This window comes from Choloepus didactylus, chromosome 3 (assembly GCF_015220235.1).
Source record: "Choloepus didactylus isolate mChoDid1 chromosome 3, mChoDid1.pri, whole genome shotgun sequence".
In the NCBI taxonomy this organism is placed as follows: domain Eukaryota; kingdom Metazoa; phylum Chordata; class Mammalia; order Pilosa; family Megalonychidae; genus Choloepus; species Choloepus didactylus.
The window spans coordinates 149,796,785-149,812,975 of record NC_051309.1 but is presented as its reverse complement, the minus strand read 5'-3'; positions in this window follow the sequence as shown (position 1 = coordinate 149,812,975).

Genomic DNA, 16,191 nt, shown 5'->3' with positions numbered 1-16,191 from the left:
ACCAGCATGTGGGAGCACAGTGCCTTCAGCCTGTACTAGGCCTTCAACTACCTCTCACTGAATGCTTGGACACAGTCCACAACAAGGTTCTGGTGCTGCCAAAATGGTAGTGGGGAGAAGTCCGTTTCCATGAAGAGTCATGACTTGGAGATTTCAGAGTTATATGGTTCCAGACTTGTCAGTAATTGGGGCAGTTTGGTGAGTGGGAGTTTCCTCTGATATGCAAGGTGTACCTTCAGTTTAGTCAGGTGTGGACACCTCTCCCCAACTTCCTTATTCAAAGCTGGAATGATTTCAGAACCATTCACTCCACAGATCAGGTGGCCTTTCACACTCAATGACCAGAGCCCTTTATCCCATGTGTCCCTAGAAGAGATGCCTAACAGAAGGGGCCTCTTTCTTGAACAGCCAAGCGTGAGAGATCATCAAAGGGCTAAAATTTCTTGCCCTCTGCTGGAGTCAGGAAGTGTATTAAATGATGTTTAGAGACCTTGAATCATCTCACATTCCACTGAGTTATTAAACATAGCTCCTCCCAGGATCTCAGCATGGGCTGAAGGTGAGTTTCCATCCCAGATATGCTGGAGAGACCCTCAAGAGTTTTCCCTATAGTAGCCATTCTTACCCTGAAAGGGGTCAGGTCCATCTGTCTCCATGGGAAAAAAAAAAAAAAAAATCTTCAATGAGAATCTTCCAAATCTTACAAACTGTAGTGGAGAGAACTTGACATCAATTTTCAAAACCCACTAGAACCCAAGGTTTTACCTCTGACCTCTTTGTCTACAAAGCCTGGAACAGGGATAAAGGACAAAGGACAAACTGCCTTGACCTGTTATACCAATGTTTTCTCTTTTGGGTCACATGGACTGGGATTCCTGCCCTAAATCCCTCAGGTACCTACCTTTTCCTTGAGTTTGAGGCAACTGTTCTTCCAAAAATAGTATTCCTCCTTCTGAACATTGATCCCTTCCTGGAAATTTGAAACCTTTCTGGAATGCACAGGAAGGAGAAAATTTTCAACTTCACACAGGCAGGCAGTGCCAAGTCAGTTACTAAGCTCTGTGCCCTGCCTGTTGTTTTCAAGCTTTATGATGAATACTTTCGATCCTTGGATTTCCAGTTTGAGTTGAGGGAGTCTGAGGAACTGGAGTGTTGGTTGATGCCTGGGGGTTGATAAATGGATTCTGGATCTTGTATTCTCCTATGTTCTTATCTGTATCATCTCAGCAAGGATAGAGCTTTCAAGGAGTTATAAAAGAGAAGTAGCAGATTAATTTAAAGATCTTCTGACTAGGGAAAGGTATTCAGAATCCAAAACAGTAGACAATGTCCATAAGACATTCAGTAAACACAGCAAACAGATTGACTTATCCAGAGCAAATGAGAGCATCCAAGGAGGGGAAAGGAATATCTAGGAAAATTCATCAGGTGCTGGTGATGGGATTGATGGGATTATGTTTGAGTGAAATGGGAAATTAATTTTTACTCTTAGATTATGATTTGAAGGAAAAATAGGGATATCCCAACATACATGTGATAGTACAGTCCTGTAAGTACCAAGGAAGAATGTATTTAGGTATCAAAAACAAAAAACAAAACAAAGCAAACAACCAAAAAAGCCTCCCCTATATAGAAAGTGATTTACACAAATGAAATTGCATAAACTTTGTGTCTATGAAGTTCTAAAATTGTGTGACAAATTATTTGTAGGCCTGCTAGCCATAAAAAAAAAAAAAAAAAATGAATGCTTAATGTCCCTATTTGAGATTCCAAATCAGATAATTTCCGAAAGGGAAACATTTAATATGGTCTCCTTTTCACCTGAAATCAACTTCCTCTAACTTGAAGTTCCTAGTCCTCAGCAAGCCTGATAGAACTTCATGCCTCAAAACAGCAAGCCTACAAAAGTGTGTTTTTCCATTTCATAATATCATTTCCCTACACTGGTTTTAAAAAATCCTACACTGGATTTTTAAAATGTATTGTTAATACCTTCTTTTACAGAGCCAGGTGCTTGATAATTTGTGATTGAACCAAAAGCTAGGTAATTCACTATTTGTGGATATATATTTCATATTCCATTTACTGTAGTAACTTTGGATATGTTATGAAATATCCTTTATTACAAATGGAATAGTCTCTCCTTATATCACATCTCTTATTTGAATAAGCAGTTTTTTTAATCATGCTGTAAAATATGTAATAGTTTGTTATTGATGGCATTTGTGTTATAGTTGTGACTACTGAATAGGAAAAGAGGTAATGTAAAGAGGAGATATTTCAAAATAAATAATACAGAAGTTTTGTTCTGTGTGCTGTAAGAAGATAGAATCAAAGAGAATGCATCATTTTGAAAAATGGAGTTAAAATCACTTGTCTATTATGAAGCCCTACTCCAAATTACCTTCCAGAGTCACCATATAAATCAAATATACTGCTGATTTAAGAAAGAAAACAACATTATATTCTAGACAAGTTACAATCAGAAAAGGTAGGTTAAATAAAATTAAGGCCCTATATCTAAACATAAACTTCATGCAAATATTTTGCAAATCTTAAACTATGCACCCTAAATGGATTCCATTGTATCATATTTGTAAGTTCTTGATTGGTTATATTTGGTAATATTTCATGCAACCATCTTTTTACTGCAGGTAGGTTTACCTAATGAGAGGAATCCCAAAATCCCAATCCACTGCATATGTATTCCCTTGTGTATCCAACTGTAGCTTTCCTCTCCTGCCAGTGCAGTTTAGACTAAACCTGTGCTAACTATACATTTTCTTGGTTGGGAGCTCCACGCTACATTGAAGTCACAGTCTGTCAGTGGGTCTCCCAAAAGACAGGAGGATGTTATTGATCTGTTTTTCCTTCATGTTATCTTTCCATTCTTGATTTGACTTGACTTTCAGTGAATCAGTTAAAAGCTTACTGCTGAGGCATGAGAATTCAGTGACAGCTTTCATTGCTGTATCCCTTATGAAGGTATTTGGCCACATGTAAGATACAGTTTGGTTGTCAGTCCTTAGCACACAGCTGACACTTTAAAATGATCCATAATCTCTTACAGGACTACTCATGTAAGAGCTTCTACATGGACTGTGAAGCTTGTGGGGACATCAGTGTCAATACTGCTCTGCACACAGGCATTTCACAATAAGTTGCTTTGTGATTTAGAGGCTAAAGTCTGGAAAAGGACACTTTCATAGAGCAAAATAACTATAAAAATTAGTATAAATAAATGGAATAACCAACTACTGAGGAGTTTATACGTATGCTGTTGAGAAGACTTGGTGACATAATCCAATCAGTTACCACTGTAACTCAGATTCAAAATACAGAGGAAGATATAATCTGATTAATTTTGGGATATGTATAAAATGTATATGAATATACACATGTATAAAATGTGTATGAATATACACATGTAAATGAGATGGCAGAATAAATGAAACTTACTTTTATGTTCTTTGCTAGGAATAACTCTGGGAGGTATAGAGTATTTTCAGAGATTCTAGCAGCTAGGTATTAAGAGTAGAAATCAATACTGTATATCTTAGAATATGTTGAGTGTACCTGATAGTAAGTGCAAAGCCTTTGGTGTTATTTTTTTTTTTAATCATTATTTTATTGAGATATATTCACATACCACGCAGTCATACAAAACAAATTGTACTTTCGATTGTTTACAGTACCATTACATAGTTGTACATTCATCACCTAAATCAATCCCTGACACCTTCATTAGCACATACACAAAAATAACAAGAATAATAATTAGAGTGAAAAAGAGCAATTGAAGTAAAAAAGAACACTGGGTACCTTTGTCTGTTTGTTTCCTTCCCCTATTTTTCTACTCATCCATCCATAAACTAGACAAAGTGCAGTGTGGTCCTTATGGCTTTCCCAATCCCATTGTCACCCCTCATAAGCTACATTTTTATATAACTGTCTTCGAGATTCATGGGTTCTGGGTTGTAGTTTGATAATTTCAGGTATCCACCACCAGCTACCCCAATTCTTTAGAACCTAAAAAGGGTTGTCTAAAGTGTGCGTAAGAGTGCCCACCAGAGTGATCTCGCGGCTCGTTTTGGAATCTCTCTGCCACTGAAGCTTATTTCATTTCCTTTCACATCCCCCTTTTGGTCAAGAAGATGTTCTCCATCCCACGATGCCGGGTCTACATTCCTCCCCGGGAGTCATATTCTACGTTGCCAGGGAGATTCACTCCCCTGGGTGTCTGATCCCACGTAGAGGGGAGGGCAGTGATTTCACCTTTCAAGTTGGCTTAGCCAGAGAGAGAGGGCCACATCTGAGAAACAAAGAGGCATTCAGGAGGAGACTCTTAGGAACAACCATAGGGAGGCCTAGACTCTCCTTTGCAGCAACCGTCTTCCCAAGGGTAAAACTTATGGTAGAGGGCTCAACCCATCAAACCACCAGTCCCCTATGTCTGTGGTCATGTTAGCAACCATGGAGGTGGGTTAGGCGAATATCCCTGCACTCTCCACAGGCTCCTCAAGGGGGCACTACATCTTTTTTTTTTTTTCCTTGTTTTTCTTTTTTTTTTTTTTTAACTTTCCCTTCTTTTTTAAATCAACTGTATGAAAAAAAAAGTTAAAAAGAAAACAAACATACAATAAAAGAACATTTCAAAGAGACCATAACAAGGGAGTAAGAAAAAGATAACTAACCTAAGATAACTGCTTAACTTCCAACATGTTCCTACTTTACCCCAAGAAAGTTACATAATATAGCAACATTTCTGTGAACTTGTTCCTACTATATCCATCAGAATTTAACAGACCATAGTCATTTCTGGGCATCCCCAGAACGTTAAATAGCTTATCTGTTCTTCTTGGATTATTGTTCCCCCTTCCGTAATTGCTCTCTACTGCTAGTTCCCCTACATTCTACATTATAAACCATTTGTTTTACATTTTTCAAAGTTCACATTAGTGGTAGCATATAATATTTCTCTTTTTGTGCCTGGCTTATTTCGCTCAGCATTATGTCTTCAAGGTTCATCCATGTTGTCATATGTTTCACGAGATCGTTCCTTCTTACTGCCGCGTAGTATTCCATCGTGTGTATATACCACATTTTATTTATCCACTCATCTGGTGAAGGACATTTGGGTTGTTTCCATCTCTTGGCAATTGTGAATAATGCTGCTATGAACACTGGCATGCAGATATCTGTTCGTGTCACTGCTTTCCGATCTTCCGGGTATATACCGAGAAGTGCAATCGCTGGATCGAATGGTAGCTCTATATCTAGTTTTCTAAGGAACTGCCAGACTGACTTCCAGAGTGGCCGAACCATTATACAGTCCCACCAACAATGAATAAGAGTTCCAATTTCTCCACATCCCCTCCAGCATTTGTAGTTTCCTGTTTGTTTAATGGCAGCTATTCTAACCGGTGTTAGATGGTATCTCATTGTGGTTTTAATTTGCATCTCTCTAATAGCTAGTGAAGCTGAACATTTTTTCATGTGTTTCTTGGCCATTTGTATTTCCTCTTCAGAGAACTGTCTTTTCATATCTTTTGCCCATTTTATAATTGGGCTGTCTGTACTATTGTCATTGAGTTGTAGGATTTCTTTGTATATGCAAGATATCAGTCTTTTGGTGGTGTTATTTTATTAAAAGACTAACCAGGTCTGCTACCGGGGGGCTGAGGCCCAGGCAAAATAATTTTTGCAAAGGCCCTGTATATAAAAACAATATGATTTAAAAACTGTATTACAAAAATCATAGGACCATGTGAGTTAAATTCATTTACCAATGACGATTCACAATAATGGGTATGGAAGAGGTACTCATCCATTTGTTTATTGCTCAGACATTCAATGTGAAGATTCATCTTAGCATCAAAGCACCATGTTTTCTCTACTGTCAATTGCATCATTACCGGTTGATTTCATATCGTTCATCAAGAAAAAGAAGACAGCAACTCTATCACGCACAATGCCAAGTTTCTTCAGAACTCCTTGTATTTAAACATAGATCCTTTTGCCTCTGAATCTCCTAAATGCCATTTATTTAAAGGTGCTTCCATCATCATTCATGATACTGCATCATCTATCATATCACAGGAATACTGGCTTCTGATGACTCTTTGTGATCGCTGCTATGACACATTGATAGTGACTACAAATAAAAGCCTAATTTTTTGTTCATGTTAAATGTAGCATTTGGGACTTTAAAGCAAAAATGTAGACCAACACATCTTCCAACCATATCTTTTCTTGAACTCTTTAGGTCATAATCATTACATTACAACAGTATGATTTCTTTTGATGGAAGCCCTGCCTTCCATCAGAGGGGTGGATAGGCAAAAGGCCTGTGAGTAGAGTATGAAGAGGAGTCCAGTTTTCACAAAGAATGCCAGTCCCTCTCAAAGTATAGCTTAAGAGTGATCTCAGAGAACACAACAGATTTTGAAAGCACTTGGAGGAGATACAAATGGAAGACCTGGAAGACCTCCCAACACATGGCACAGAACCTACACAAGATATGGAATGACTACTCTAAATGTCAGCAATGAGAGCACACTGGAAAAATTATGCCTGCCCATATAGCTGCTGTCCACAGGTGCTACAGCCTGAGGGTGCCTAAGGCTTTGGCACACAGATGTGTGGGAGTAAAAGCAAGGGCTCACACATGTGGATCAAGTCCAGGGGATAGTGGGAGACAGTAGTTCAGAGCCCTGAAACTGTTCTGTCTGACATGAGTAATGGCCACTGAAAATCCATGTGTTGACAGCATTCTGGTGGCCCAATCTTGCATGATCCTGCTAAAGAAATCTCATGCCAGCCATGGAGAGTAATCTGTTCTCCAGATTATTCTCAGGATGATGTCATAGGCAACAGTCCCAGAGCTCCTCAGACAACTGCTTGGCTTCACATTTAGTATAGAAGGTCCAAGAGTGCCTTAAAGGGGAGAAATTAGCACCAAGGCTTATATGGTTTTAGTTCTGGGTTCATGACACCTCACCAGAATGGAACAACTGGCCCAGGTTTTCCCTTGTAGAGGAGGCAATTTGAAAAAGTCACTCTACATAGTATCTCTGCAGGCATGGGACTCATAGCAGGGACCCCACTTGCTCAGAATAGATGCCCACAATTGCCTGGGTCTAAGGGAGGTACTATAAGTAATATTAAAGGAAGTATTTTGTTGGTGCTCATTTGAATATTGTTGGTTGCCTACTTAGCATCCATTTACCCTTTTTTTTTGCCTAATAGACAACATGCACCTCAAGTGTCAATAGGGAAGTAGTGCCCAGGGGTACAGCTCAGTTCTAGGGTGCACATTTTTGGTCTAAGAAAAAAACCAACCACAAGAAATTGGATCTGCCATGTAATTCTAGCCAATTATATAAAAAGATTCTCACTCTCCCTTGCCAAATGTAAACAAGCTTAGTTGTTACTGGCAGGAATCCTAGAATCTTGAAGGAAAATTATGATAAAATCGACAATTTGGACAGCAGAAAGATGGAAAGAACCCGGCTTTAAAATAATGAAATTGCACCTCTGAAAAAAGCAATATGAAGCCAGCACTACTTCTAGATTTCCATGTCCCTATTGTTAGTTCATTCTCAGTAAGATTTGGTTAGGTGCAAAATATTCTAATTGATGGCAGCATAATGGGGATTTGAAGAAGGGTATTATTAGGGGCTTAGGGGAAAGGAAGACCAATTAGAAGAGAGTTACTATTATTTTGACTAAGGGTTTGACTACAGTGATGCAAATTATGATTTGGATGATTAAATTAACCTTAAATACCATAGAAACAACAAAATCAATAATAACTGCTATTTATAGAGTACTTATTTTATCAATAACTTTATTAGATATTTTCTGTAATTTTATAGAAATATCCCTCCATGTAATACTACTTGGCAGGCATTATTATATCCATTTTACAGATGAGGAAACTGAGGATCAATGAGCTTAAGCAAATTGTAAATATCATACACCTAATAACTAGGAGAACTCAATTTTAATCCCAGGTCTGTCTGGTTCTAAAGCTCGTGGCCTTTTTAGCATGGAATTTTATGAAGAAAAATATGCAGAAGACCCAAAGATTAGTTTGAAAAATGTGGCTAATCATATTAAATATAATATTTTGTGATTTCGGTGTCATGTTTTTATCACAAGTCTCCTCTGCAACAAATGCATATATTGAGCACCAGTTGAAAACAAGAGCTCAAACTTAATTATTTATCCATTTGTTCCTTGATATTTCTAGCTTAAAACAAATCTCATTGGATTGCAAAAGAGTTAATGCAAACATCTGGTGCCTTCAAAATCAAATTGAGTTTCACAATCTCATTTACTTAAAATATAGATGCCTGGAATTATGCAGAAATTAAGAGGACAAGGTTATTGAACTGCGTGTCACCTAACTTTTTTTCTTTGAACTTATCAGTGTTGGTTGTAGTGAAACTCTGGATTGACAGAGAGTGAAAGAGAGTGTAAGGGAGGGGGAAAGAGAGAGAGAGAAAGAGAAAGGAGGGAGGGAGAGAAAGAGAGAGTGTGAGAGAGAGAGAGAGAGAGAGAGAGAGAGAGAGAGAGAGAGAGAGAGAGAATGTGTGTTTGACCTAACCAAAGAGCTATTTTATGCAGCAGAGAACACTTGTCATTAGGCTAAAAGGAAAAGACACTCTGGCTTCTTCACATTCTTGCAGTCATTGCTAAATCACCTTAGCTTCCCTGCTATAAGGTCCACCCACACCACTCTTCACTTTAACAAACAGCATTGTCTTCTTATGTCTTGGAGTGTGAGACTCAAGGATTAAAAATATGACTCAGACTCTATGACCTTAATTCCCTTCCTGCACCACCACCAGATTTTCCAGACTCAGAAAGCATTGTTTGTTCTCTTCTCTGCATACCAACTTTATATGGTGTATAAATTTCTGTAAAAATATACATCCTCCAGCGAGGACCATGTTTTTTTGCTCTCCCATCTAGTGCAGGGGCTGGCAAACTTTTTCGTAAAGAGCCAGATGGTAAATATTTTAGACTTTATGGACCAGATGTTCTCTGTAGCGACTAGTCAAATCTGCCATTGTAGTGTGAAAGCAGCCATAGATAATGCAAATAGATGTGGCCATGTTCCAATAAAACTTTATTTACAAAAACAGGTGGCTGCCGGAATTGCCACATGGGTTTAAATTTGCTAACCCCTGATCTAGGCAGTCTTCATCTTCATCCACAAAATATATATATATTCCATTATGGCTTATCATAAAATTAAAAGCAAAACAAAATATTTTTTTTCTATCACCTATCTTGTTGAAATTCCCATTTCTCTCCTTCCTCTGCTGTTTAGCTTTTCAAACTGACTTTGAACAATTGTCTATCCATCCCTACCTGGGATATTCCTTCTTCCTTTTCTCAATACATATGTAAAAACAAACACAGATGCAGACATCTCACAAACCCAGCCCAATTTAATGACAGCGTCCTGTTCAACCAGTCTGGTAGCTGCTACCATACCACAATGCCATAGTGCTTATTTTAAGCCTCTATTCTTTCTTTCTATATTTTCTACTGCATGAAATACCAAACAGACTTCACCTACCCAAATGCTGCTCATATCTCAGAAATTAAATTTGTAGAGCTAAAATGAGCATGCATATTTATTAAGTTTTCCCTGAACCTTGATAAGCTTTAGCCTAACTAAAATCTTATGGTATTTGCTTTCTGTGACAAACATTCATTCTGTGTGAGTGTGTGTGTGTGTGTGTGTGTGTGTGAGAGAGAGAGAGAGAGAGAGAGAGACTGGTGGCCTAAACTCTGGGGATCAGGAGTGAATAAAAACACCCAAATCCCTGTCTACAAGGAGCTTACATTCTTCTGTGAAAGACAATCATGTGGACAGTTATTTCTGATAATCTTTTAAAAATATTTTTAACTTTGTTTTAATTTTAAAATATACAACACAAAATTTTGGTTATTTTAAGTGGACTTTCTGTGACATTATGTACATTGAAAATATTGTGTAACTTTCACCACTATTTTCATCATCCTGAACCCAGAACCAACACCCATTAAGCAATAAACCTCCATTCCCCCTCCCAGCCTCTCACCTGATAATCACTATTCTGCTTTCTGTCTCTATGAATTTGCTTATTCTAAGTATTTCATGTAAGAGATATCACTTTGTGTCTGGCTTATTTCACTCAACATGATGTCTTCAAGCTTCATCTACATTGTGGCTTATACCAACACTTCATCTCATTTTGTGATGACTATTCCATATATGTATATAACACATTTTGTTTATTCAGTTATCTGTTCATGGACACTTGGATTGTTTGCTCCTTTTGGCTATTGTAAATAATGCCGTACAAATAGCTGTCCTATTCCTGCCTTCAATTCTTTTGGGTATAAATCTAGGAGTGGAATTGCTGGGTCATATGGTAATTTTATTCTTAACCTTCTGAGGATCTGCCAATTTGTTTTCCGCAGTGACTACACCATTTTACATTCCCACTGTCGATGAACAAGGGTTCTGCTTTCTCTGCATGATCACCAACAGGTTATTTTCAGGGTTGTTTTTTTGCACGTTTTTTGTTGTTGTTGCTTTTTTAATAATTGTTTTTCTAGTGGATGTGAAGTGGTATCTCATTGTAGTTTCAATCTGCATTTCTTTAATAACTAATGATGCTGAACATCTTTTCATATATGTATTGGCCATTTGAATATCTTCTTTGGAGAAATGTCTTCTCAAATCCTTGGACCATGTTTTTTAATTGGATTATTTGTCTTTTTATTAAGTTGTAAGGGTTCTCTAAATACTCTAGGTATTAAACCCTTATCAGATAAATGGTTTCCAGATATTTTCTCCCATTATGTAGGTTGTCTTTTCACTTTCTCGACAATATACTTTGACTCACACAAGTTTTAATTTTTTTTCAATTCAGTTTTTTTGAGCTATATCACATCCCCTACAATCATCCACAGTTTACAATCAGTTGTTCACAGTACAATCATATAGTTGTGCATTCATCACCAAAGTCAATTTTTGAACATTTCATTATGCCAAAAATAATAAAATAAAAAATAAGAATAAAAGTACAAGTAAAGAAGAACACCCCAAATGTTCCATCACCCTCACCCCCCTTATCATTTAATTTTTATTCCCATTTTCCTACCCATCTGTCCATATACTGGATAAAAGGAGTGTGAGCCACAAGGTTTTCACAATCACACAGTCACACCATGTAAGCTACATAGTTATATAATCAGCAAAAATCAAGGATGCTGGATTGCAGTTCAACAGTTTCAGGTATTTCCTTCTAGCTATTCCAATACACTAAAAACTAAAGAGGGACATCTATGGAATGCAGAAGAATACCCTCCAGAGTGACCTCTCAACTCCATTTGAAATCCCTCAGCCACTAAAACTCTATTTAGTTTCATTTCTCTTCTCCCTTTTTGTCAAGAAGACTCTCTCAGTCCCATGATGCTGGGTCCAGGCTCATTCCTGGGAGTAATGTCCCACACTGTCAGGGAGATTTACACCACTGGGAGTCATGTCCCGTGGAGGGGGAGGGCAGTGAGTTTACCTGCAGAGTTGGCTTAGAGAGAGAGGCCACATCTGAGCAACAAAAGAGATTCTATGGGGATGACTCTCAGGTACAATTACAAGTAGGCTTAGCCTCTCCTCTGCAGTAACAGGCTTCATAAGGGCAAGACCCAACATCAAGGACTCACTCAGCCTTCTAAATAGTTCCCAATGTTTGTAAGAATGTCAGTAATTCCCCGGGGTGGGAGGGAGTTTAATATTTCCATATTTTTACCCAGTCCCTTAGCGGGGCTTTGCAAATACATTTTTATTCTTTGTCCAAATTACTTTGGGGTGTATTGGGATTTCACACTAACCTGTACAAACCAACCAGATTTCACTTACTCTTCAAGGTTCCATGTAATTATGGTGTTTGAATACACTGACCATACAAGTTAAAATATTTATTTTGCTACAGAAAATATAGATTTTTCACCAAAAGAGTTTTAATTTTGATAAAGTCCATTTCATCTATTTCTTTCTTTTGTTGCTTATGCTTTTGGTATAAAATCTTAAGTTCCATTGCCTACTAAAAGGTTCAGAAGACAGTTTCCTATGTTTCATTGTAAGAGTTTTATAGTATTAGCTCTTATGTTTAAATCATCAATCCATTTTGAACTTTTCTATGGTTTTATTAAATGGATTGTATAAAATTCCTTATCTTTAAGACTACAATTTAAATGAAGGCAGAAACCACTTTGTGTATTGTATTCATCTCATGCAATACATAGTGAATAAGTATTTTCATTTCCAAAGTTCCAATAAAAAAGCTAATTGAGCTAAAAGGTGAAGTTTCTGCTTTAAATTATATTTATTTTTAAATTTTAGAAGTTATCACAATTTTTCCATTGTTGATTTTATTTTTAAGAGTATAGACCATACAACTGCAGATAGTTTTCTTAAGTTTACGCAAACGTTAGAGTGTCACAGGGAAGTAAACAAAATTGTAAACCTGGCTTAAGGAAGCAATGATTCAGATGAGTGAAGGGGCAGGAAAATTTGGGAGTTAAAAAGCATTTGTAATTGTAAAGAGACTACAGCTCCTTTTTAAAATTTTGTATTTTAAGTGTACATATCTTTCCTTGATGAAAGTTGTTAATTTGGGAAAATTGAAAGAAAGAAGGGAAAGATGGAAAATGAGACAAGGAAAGCATTTTTTTTCTTGATTTCCTGCTTATATGCAATCAAGGAGAAAAATATGCAACCATAGGTTTAATGTGGGCCACTTATAAAATGATTTTCTGTCTTTCCTTTTAACCTCAATGGTCTAATTGTAAAACAAGATTTTCAGTTTCCAAATCAAGTGACAAAATGTGTCAGAATTATATATAGATCAGTAAAGACACAACTCTGAGTTCTCTGTCACCTGAATTATATACTGTTACGGAGGTACATTTCTCGCTTTGTTTTATGATTATTTCACATGTTTACTGCTTAATTTGCCTTCAACATAATGATGATGGCATGAGTCCAATATTTAATTAAGACTTATCTCCTGTTAACTAATAGTTGAATTTGACACCTTGGTGCTATATCCTAACAAGGCTGAGTTTTTGTGAAGGTTTTGGCTGAGATCCAGTCATCACAGCTGTTGTTGTATGATCACTGCTTTGAGGAAACCGTTTTTCTCACCTCTAATACCCTATTTTCAAATGTAATTTCACCGTGAGAACTTATCTCACCCCTTTTTACATGTAAATCTTTTCTCTTTGGGGAAAATTCTTAACATAGACTACTGTCAGTTGCTCACAACTATTACTCATTTGTGATATCATTATAAGGTAAATTACCAGAAATTATCCCACCGCAAGTGTCACAGGAAAGGTGGTATTTTGTTGTTAGAAAATTGTGCTGGAAAAGCTTCTAGACCAAGGGAACAACACATATCATGGGCATTTCTCAGAAAAATTATTAAATTGGATCAAATATATTAATTATTTGTCTCATACCATTTTACTGCTTTTACTGTTATAGGTAAGATACAAACTTTGCCTTGGAATAGGAAACCAAGCTTATATTAGTCTGAATATAGAAGTGTGTATTCTTTTTAAAATTAATTGTTAACACATCTTTGTACTCTAAAAAAGAAGTGTCCTTGCTTCTATATTTTCTAATTCTAAATGCTGAGAATATTCAGAAGCTTTACACATAGACTTGGATTCTATTATCCTGGAGTGGATGTATGAAAAAAATGGGTTTATTTTGGAGTGGCACTTAGGTTAATGGCATTGGAATAAATATTTTATTTACAGAAAAAAATCCTAGATGTAAGTTTGACACTGTACAACTAGTTTAAACATAGCTTTTTATTGGGATTAATGTAGTTTTATGAAGATCGGCTATACTTTTATAAGTATGACAGCAATTTTCAGGATTGTAATTTCTAAGCTCAAAAACAAATGGTGCTCTTGACTATTGAACAGAGAGAAAATACTGCTTTATGCAGGACCACCATCAACTGTAACAGCACTCCATGTCACAGCCCAACATAGGTGCAATGTTAAGTTGTAATATTACTGTTCCAGTTTGCTAATGCTGCCGTTTTGCAAAACACCAGAAATGGATTGGCTTTTATAAAAAGGGTTTATTAGGTTACGAAGTCACAATCTTAAGGCCATAAAGTGTCCAAGGTAAGGCATCAACAATAGGGTACCGTCACTGAAGGATGGATGATGGTGTCTGGAAAACCTCTGTTAGCTGGAAAGGCACGTGGCCGGTGTCTGCTTGCTCCCAGGTTGCATTTCAAAATGGCATCCTCCAAAATGTTGCTTTTGGGGTGTTTTGTCCTCTCTTAGCTGCAGCTCCTCTTCAAAATGTGACTCTCAGTTGCTCTCTGGTCCTTCTGTCTGTGAACTCCTTTATATAACTCCAGTGATCCAATTAATACCCACCCTAAATGGGCAGGGTAACACCTCCAGGGATATTATCCAATCAAGTGTCTCACTCACAGTTGATTGAGTCACATCTCCATGGAAACAATCAGTCAAAGAATTCTGACCTAATCAACACTAATATGTCTGCCCTCACAAGATCACATCAAAGAACATGGCATTTTGGGGGACATAGTACATCCAAACTGGCACAATTACTAATCATAAAAAGGTCTAATTTAACTGGGAAAGGTGACAGTTCATGAAATTTCTTTAATTCATTTAAAGTAGAATGATTGAATGGCAATATCACATTATCCTGGCCTCCCTTTCATCTTGTCCTTCTCTGCTTATTCCATTAATAGACATCTCTGACACAAACACACATCCCAAATTTGATCCTCTTTATAGCTATCTAACTATAAATGATGGTATGTCTTGGGATGTTAAAGAGTATATTGATCACTCATCAGATATATACAAATCTAAACATAAAGACTTTTGCAAAAGGCTGCCTACATAGGTGAGAGACCTGTGTAGTGTCACATGGTCCCAAAGTCAGAAGCGTCCCATGTGGATTTAATGCTCTGCTGTCATTTTTCTTGCAACTCTTAATTTTTAACAAGGGACTCCTTATTTTCATTTTGCACTGGGCTCACAAATTTTGTAGCCAGTCTGCTTTTGAAATTTAACAAAGACAGTAAAAGTCTTGATCATAGGTGATTTGGGATATTAATTATGGCAAGAAGGACTCTCAAGATAATGGGGAAGCTTTAATTCAATAAATATTTATTAAGGGCTTGCTATTTGGCAAGCACTGTTCCAGGTACTGGGGATATGATAGTCAAGCAAACAGTCAAAATCCTTGAATTATGGAGATTATGCTGTAGAGAAGAGAGAGAAAATAATCAAATAAAGAAGCTATTATGTAGTATGCCAGATGACAATGAAAACTGTGGAGAAAAATAAAGTATTGTAAGAAGGAGTAAGACAGAGACATTGCCAGGACCAATCTCCCTCTCTGCTGAAATCATCTTTGCCTTGGGACAGACCCTCTTCCTTGTCCCACCCATTAATATGAAAGGAGATCATTACTCTGTTATTTGGGTAGGAGAACAGAATTGATGAGAGGTTTTCTGAGAAGTTATTGAAATTTTTAGTTCATTAAAAGCTACCCCTACCCCCCACCCCAAAATCATTTTCTGTTGTGAATGACTGGCTCTCTGTATCCAAAACAATCTCATTTTTTCTGCCAGCTCAATTATTTCTATCTTATGGGAACCACAGCCAGAGAGGTGATTGGTCTTGGAGTTTGTAACAGGTGCAAGATACCTTTGCAAATATATTTGTAGATTTACAACAACATGCAAATATTTCCAACATTATCAAATTCCAAGAAATTTGTATTTCCAAACAGAATAAGTAACAGGAAATTAGCCTTATGGCAGTATATATCTTATGTTTTAAATGTTATTTTCTGAGGGTATGTGTGATTTTTCACTTATGATGAAATATATGTATGAACAATGTACTAGTTATAAACTCTATTTTGGAAGAATGCGATTGTAACGGTAGGAAGCTTCCAGGAGGGAGGATATCTATTTCTCCTTCTCTCCCTCCCTCTTTCTTTATTTAAAAGCAACAATCTTGAGGAAAGCTGATACGACTGTGTGGGCTTTGGGTACATATATGTTAGGAAAGTTGTTGAGCTTTTGTTCTGATCCTAGTTTGGTCTGGAAA